Below are 7,094 nucleotides of genomic sequence, written 5' to 3' on the forward strand. Positions count from 1 at the left end.
CATTTGAAGGCACTGGATGCTGTGTTGTTACCATTATTTCTCCAGATGGCAGTTCTAACCTGACAGCCATAGCTGTGGCAATTACTTGTCTTCAACCTGTTAAGGATTTTAGTATTAGAGCTTGCAGAATGGCAGCTGTAGTTACCAAGGGTTAGTAGTACAGGCTCTGTACCACCTACTTTATTAAGAAAATATTCATCTGCTATGGAATAGGTAACAGTCTTTAAAATAGGGCATGTAGGAAGTTTCACTGTATATATGGGGGGGGGGGGGGGGGCAGATGAAAAGGAAATGAGAGAATTGATGATGTTGTCACCACTTTAAATAGGACTGAGTTATTACATTTTGTCAGCTGTGCTTTATCTCAGGTTCTAACATTTGGCATCATTCAGATGTATCTGATAAGGTAATGTTACCTTCACTGTAATGTTCATGGTTGTGCTGCAGTTTGCAACAGTCACTTCTGAGTTGTTCTTGGGGGCTATCCTGTAAGTGAAGCCAGCCTAATAGGTGTGCCTTGTGTGTGGCTTTCCAGAGTCCTTCTCTGCACGTGTGCCAGGTTTTCTAGTTGTCGAGCAAGACCTCAGGAAGTTAATAAACTGCTCGAAGGAGCCTTTACCTGAGAGGACAAGGAGCTCTTCAGCCTGTTGTGCTGCTGTAATCAGGGTCTTTTCCATTAGTGTTCCTCTGTATGAAGACTCCATCGTGCTCCTTAGTCCTGCAGCATGCTTCTGGGTCTGTTTCCCCAGCCTGAGCAATGCGTTGTGTTTAATTCATCCAACACAGCAGTACTTGCATAATATCTTAAATCTGAGGCATTTTTGGGGTTGTTTTGAAGCCTGAAAGAGTGGCACAGGGAAGTACTATATTTTAAGCACTAAGAGCTTTTGCATCTGAGCTCCAGAAGAAGCAACACAGAGTTTGAAGTGGATATCCTCATTACCATTTTGGGTTCTTACTTATGCAATTATGGTATATTTCCAATCAGTTGTAGTCACCAGTCAATAGGAATAAAGTTGCTTTCTGTCTTGTTCCTTCTTGTGACCACACTTAGCGCAAACACAAGTGGATCTGCAATAGAAGTTTGAAATGACAAATCTTAAACTTTTGCATCTGTTTCCAAAATTAGTATTGAAATACATTTTCATGAGACTTGTGCACAGCTCTGCTCCGAGTTGTTAAAGCTGGACATTTTACTCCAATTGAATTTTCACATAGAGTTCTGTTCCTGTTAAATATCAGTCTGAGGAACATGGAGGAGAGGCTGCCTTTCTGCTTATGTACCCTCTCCATAACCACGCTGAGAGTAGTGATGTCAGGTACTGTTAAGAGCACTGGGTTGGGTGCAGGGATCCTTGTTGTTTTAGTAGCAATAATATGATAAAGATGCCTAGATTTGTCAGGCCTAGCAGAAGAACGTGCTTTGTTTGCGTCTTTTAAAACCATACGAAGAGGTGACAGGACTCTGGAGCAGAACTGCATTTACTCAGAACTGAAGTATAAAAATTAGGAACTTCTGTTCTGGAACCAGCTGGTTTTTAACTGTGAGGTAGTAAAATTCAATTTAAAAACTTAAGAAGTCTCTGTAGGAACAGCTAAGTGTAAGAATGGGTATAGAATAAATGGATTTTTCTGGTAGTGTAAAGTATTACCAATGTTTATTTCCTCATATTAGATATGTGAAAGGAGAAATGACTGTTTCTTCTAGTTTGTGTCACTGCTGTCTTTATTTTTTAGGTTACTGTTAAAATGATAAAATGCTGGTGAAAATGAGCTTCTGTAGAATCCTGCTGCTGCCTTATGAATACGAAAGGGAATCCTAAACCAAGCTTTAGCACGAGGTATGTATTGTAAAAGATTGGGATTTAGTGATTACTGACACTGGGAGCTGGCTTTGTGTTCACACCTGCAACTTGATGCAGTTCTGCTTATATGCTTCAGCTAACACTTGCTTTCAAATGTGATGTGCCCGTTCATTGCCTAAGTCCTGTCATATGTTAACATATTCTTAATTGACTTGAAGTGTCATGGAGAAAAGTCATAGTGCCACATCAGCGCTGCCATATCTAAACTACTGGGTTTTTTGGTGCACTGCATGGAGAATCCAGTTTGTACAACCTTGTAATTTCTGATTGTGAACAGTCTTCAGGGTTAGCCAGTAGTCCTGTAGTCTGCAAGGCTCTGTCCATGGTGTCCGTACCACCTGGGGTAGAGCTCAGTTCCCACACATGGAGGTTTGTACTGTCATCTGCCCCAGGTGTTGGTAGCATCTCTGGAGGAATCACATGCACCAGGCAGGAAGTTGTAAAGGGAGATGGAAATGGCGCAGTTCAGCTCTGAAATTTTAAGTACCTTTTTGTAAAGTAAAAGTCTTTGTAAACACCGATGAGATTTAACTGAGATCTGCAAGCAGTACTGATAAAGCAAGAGAAATATAGCTTAGTTCTCTTATGTCCATAGTTGTGTCAACATTGAATAGAGGACTAATCAAGATATAGTAGGCTGTAATAATGGACTGGCCCTGGGGCTCCGTGTATCCTTCGTACTGATTATCTTCAGAGGAGTTATTGCTGATCAGATGGAACTGCTTACTGACATCTGTGAGTAATTGTGTGGAAAGTTACCAGGAAAAGTTCAGTGCTGCACTGGACTATTTTTTCCTCTAAAAAGCATAGGAAGGGCAACATGTGAAAAAGAATGTTTTTGCAGTAATAAATCTGAAACTATACTGTGATTATGGATATGGTGAATAAAACCCCACAGTTATATATGTGGTCTTTGCAAAGACAGATACAGTTCAAAATCTCTACCCAAGATAGTGTCTATGAAGATCACAGCAGGTAACTGCCTGTCTCATTTTTTCTACCTTTTACAGGTTACATCTTTCATTGAGGTAGTGCTGCTTTATAAAGGATTTTTCCAAAGAAAAATTTTCCCCTTAGACATCTTCCAGATGGGGCATTGGAGCTCTGCTCCCTGGTGTTTGAATCACCAAAGTAATGTGCTGGGGAGCTGGTAGTTACTGTTGCTGCTGGAAGCGATTTCTTTTCTGCTGAGCTCTGTGGTTATAACTCCTCCTTCACCTCTGTGACTGAAGCTGGCTCTCAGTCTTCATGTAATTACAGCATATCTGAGGTTGGACAGGTGCTAAGAAGATGGTATAATCAAACCCCTTGCTCTCCTCAAGATGTAATTTAGAGCAGGGTACCCAGGTACCTCTGGGGTATCTCCAAGGAGGAGGTTCCACGGCCTCTGAGCAGCCTGTGTTAGTGCTCTGTCACCTGGTGTTCCTAGAATCTTTTACGTTGGAAAAGACCCTTAAGATCAAGCTGAACCGTCATCCTAATGCTAAACTTGTCTCTTGTCCCTTCGCTGGGCACAAATGGGAAGGCTCCATGGTTTTTATACCCTTATCAAGTGCTTATAAATATTGATAGAATTGCCCCCAGCCCTCTACCCAGCTGTCTCAGTCTGTCCTCATGAAGGGGCTTCCAGTTCCTTCATTACTGGGTGCTACTGGGTTGCCACTGCACTTGGCAATTCCCTGTTGAGTGTTGTGAGGTTTGCACCAGCCATTTTCCCAGGCTGTCAGGGTCACGTTGGGATGACCCTCTGGTGTTTCTGATGCCTGTCCCATCATCTAGGTCATTAATTAACATTTTGAAAGTGACTGGCCCCAGTGCTGACATGCTGGCATACACTGCCCATTGCTAGGCTCCAGGTCATCTTTGTGCCACTGATCACAACCTTCTGGGCCTGCTCAGCCACTGCTTAGCCCATGTCATCGTCTGCTTATCCAGCCTGTGCCTCAGCTTGTCAATGAGGGTGTTACAGCAGATAACATCAAAACCTTCCTCGGGTCGGGGTAGGCACTATCCTCTGCTTGCCCCGTATCCACTGAGCTGGTCCCCTCATCAGAGAGGGCTGTCACACCAGGCGGGTTAAGGCCTTACACGTCAGCCCTCCATAAATGCATGCCAACTATTCCCATTCATCTTATTTGTTCTGAGTGGTGTTTCATCTCTTTCCCGACACCCTTTCCCCAGTTCCCTGGAGCCCCCCTCCTTCCCTTACCAAAACCAGGAGCAATGTTCGTTTCCTCCCAGGCCTCAGGAGCCTCTCTGGCTGCAGCCTCACTTTGGCACCAAGCCCCCTCCCTCAGCCCTGTTCTGTGGTGTTGCCATGCCCTCTACTTACTAAATGGTTCCCTGTTACTTTCCAGGTGCTGCAAAATCACACTATCATGTACACCAGGATAAGGAAAAAGTTTTTTTGTTTTTTCTTTTCTCTATCCTGCTGCCTTCTTTTCAGATGCAGGAGCTGATGGGGGCTCAGTTGTCTTCCTTTCCCTCACACATCAGACTGACCTTAAGCAAAGGGGTTATTTGGGAGCCTCAGTTCTGGGCACATTTCCCCAGTGCTTGAGCATCTTTCTGTGCTCTGCTTACGCCTTCCTTCCTGTGAAGGGAAGAGAGGAGGGCCAGGGCTCCCTGGAGATAGATGTGTCTTTGACTGGCTGAATAGTGACTCCTTGTCTCAGGGCAGTGATGAAGCCCTCCCCTTCTCTTTCTCCCACTATTCATTTATTTGTGTGGGTACCCTTCAGACCGCAGTGCAAACCTAGCTGGCAAAGTGATGTGAGTGATGACTTTATATTTGAGGCATAGCGTGCAACAACAAACTTAAAGCAGTTGCTAAGACCCTGAGTCAGCCAAATTGTAGTCACTTAAAATAATACAATTGACTCCTGGTCAGTAGAAGATTTCATATGGTTGCCATACCTGGAGGGGTGCCTGGCTCTGATTTAATTCCCAGGAAGGTCAGAGTTCTGTCTGCTGTCAGTGTTCCTCGTGATGCACGTAACCTCAGGAGCACAAGCTGGGATGAGCATTTCCGAGCCCTTTGGCCAGCTGTATTAACCAGCACATTGCTCTATAACTTGCTATTTGAGTCTTGCTGGTTGCTGTGCTTTGGTTGCAAAAGTGCTTTTTCAACAATTTCAGTATCTCTAACCCCTCAGGCTGAGCTGCTTATTTACTAAGTGTTCTTTATTGCATTAGGGTTGAAGGAAATCTTGTGGTGGCCATACAGCCTTATCCTCAACGATGGCTTTCTGCTGCGTGGTAACTGTGCAAGTTCATCTCTTCAAGTTAGAAGACCACTTGAGGTGAGCGAAGAGTCATTTTCAGAATAATTGGAACAAAGTGGTAGTTGTGAGCTGTGATGGCATCTCTTTCCCCTTACGCTGAACTATCAGTCCACTTTATGTTCTTCCCCCCACTCCTTGTTCTGTGTCCTCTTGGGCACGAGAAAAATGCTGCTATCCAATAAAACAGTAATTAGAGCAGTGGCTCTTTGATCAATTTGGCCCTCTGCTATTTAGCTTTCTCACCTGGGCTGTATTCTTTTGTCCTTGCAGACAGAACCAGTAGCCCTGCATGACCAGCGGGCAGTGATGGGAAGTTTACCAGCACAGGAATGGGCAGAAGGTGCATCAGAAAAACAGCCGGAAAGTCCAAATTGCAGGTATTGGGATGTTCAGTCTCCAGGGTTCAGCTTTTAACATTGTATGTAGCACAGATGATGGCTGACAACTTGGAGTACTGCAGTACACGTGTTGCAAAAGGGTGCTCATAAAGGCTTCACAGCTGTATGTGCTTTAACAGGAGCCACACTAAGTCATATATTAAAGTATCACTTACATGGCTGTCTGAATTTAGAAACACTGATTCCTCTTAACTCCAAGGAAGATAAAAATATTATCAAGCACTAAATAAAATGTGCCAAAACAGAAATAACTTTCCCATGCTTGAAGGAGCAACAGTGAATGTGTGTTGAAGTTTCAGCTTCGAGATTAACGCAGCACTGAAGCATCAGTTACCTGGAAAACTGAGCAACAGCCTGAAAAGTGAAGAACTGCTACCAGGGAGATCTGAAGTACTTTTAAGATTTCACCATCTATGCAGTTGAGTTGGATGATTAAAAAAAATCCCTGTATTAATGTAGTTCATAAGAAGGAAAAACAGTGAATAAAACAAAATGAAAAACATATTTTTTTGATGCCATGAGGTTCCAATGCTGCATTGTAACACAGCAGTGCTGTAATTCCTTTTTTTTCCTCCAGAGTTTCTGTTTCTAATGAAACTGTTTCAAATAAACTTCCTGTTACTTGTATATTAATTTTGCTTCCTGAACTCAGAGACGGTGAACACGAACTGAGCAGGTGATAGGAACATCCTAAGAGACAAAAAGCAAAATCTTGGGGACACAGAATAACTTAATGTAGCAGTACAGCAAGATCATGGAAACTGAGCTGAGGGTCGTGATGGCCACAGGGTAAGGATGGAGGTATCCAACACCAGAGACCCTGCAGAAGGACACCTTGTTACCCACCGAGCTCCAGCACCTGTGAGAAGCCAGGAACACAAATACTGAGGGTGCAGCAGTGAGAACAAGTGAGTTCATACCTTCAGAGCCATTAACTGCCAATGCAGAAAGTAATCCCAGCTGTTCAGTCATGCCGATAAATAGCAAGGAAAAGAAAAAAACAGGCAAGTAGATGAGAAGTAGTTCTGCCCAGTGATTTTTACTGTAGCTGTCTCTTTACCCTTTGTCACGAAAGCCAGCACTGAACATTTTTAACATGTCTCTTCAGTGGGAATCTTGAATTTATATCACCATCAGAAGAGGAAGATGGCTGCAAAATCCATCCCTCAATGACAATGCTATGAACACAGGTTTTCTTCCTTGTTTCTCTTAGACACTCTCCTGCACCTTCAGCTTCTCAAGACAGGAAGAAGCATTAAACCCAACACCAGCACTCACCATCCTCAGCACAATCTCTGACATTTCTTACCGTGTCAGCTCTTGGAGCAGCTTTTTGGTTAGATTGTACAGCAGTTCTGAACTGCTTCAAGATCATTACATGGCCCCTTCTGGGCCCACCAGCACAGTCCTTAACAGCTCAGCCCCCTCCCAGAGGCACACTGTACATGTGTACTCCTAAATACACAATGCAGGCCAAGGAAATGGTAGAGGAAAGCCGTCACTCCACCCTAAGGAAACACTGAAGATCGTATCCTGTCCACATTCAT

The 7,094-nt window shown here is 43.7% G+C and overlaps 1 protein-coding gene across 3 annotated transcripts in view; it reads left to right on the forward strand.

Moving 5' to 3' along the window:
* PSPC1 (paraspeckle component 1) overlaps positions 1–7,094 on the forward strand; it is a 66,714-nt gene that overhangs the window by 55,928 nt on the left and 3,692 nt on the right. Inside the window, exons 7-9 of one of the 3 annotated variants that reach the window (XR_011902615.1) lie at positions 1,738–1,841; positions 5,061–5,167; positions 5,420–5,526. The gene's annotated coding sequence lies outside the window, so the exon portion shown is untranslated. Of the gene's footprint in view, positions 1–1,737; positions 1,842–5,060; positions 5,168–5,419; positions 6,179–7,094 lie in introns of those variants that run through there. The other 2 variants (XR_011902614.1, XR_011902613.1) reach the window with 2 other exon arrangements.

This window comes from Excalfactoria chinensis, chromosome 1 (genome assembly GCF_039878825.1).
Source record: "Excalfactoria chinensis isolate bCotChi1 chromosome 1, bCotChi1.hap2, whole genome shotgun sequence".
NCBI lineage: Eukaryota > Metazoa > Chordata > Aves > Galliformes > Phasianidae > Excalfactoria > Excalfactoria chinensis.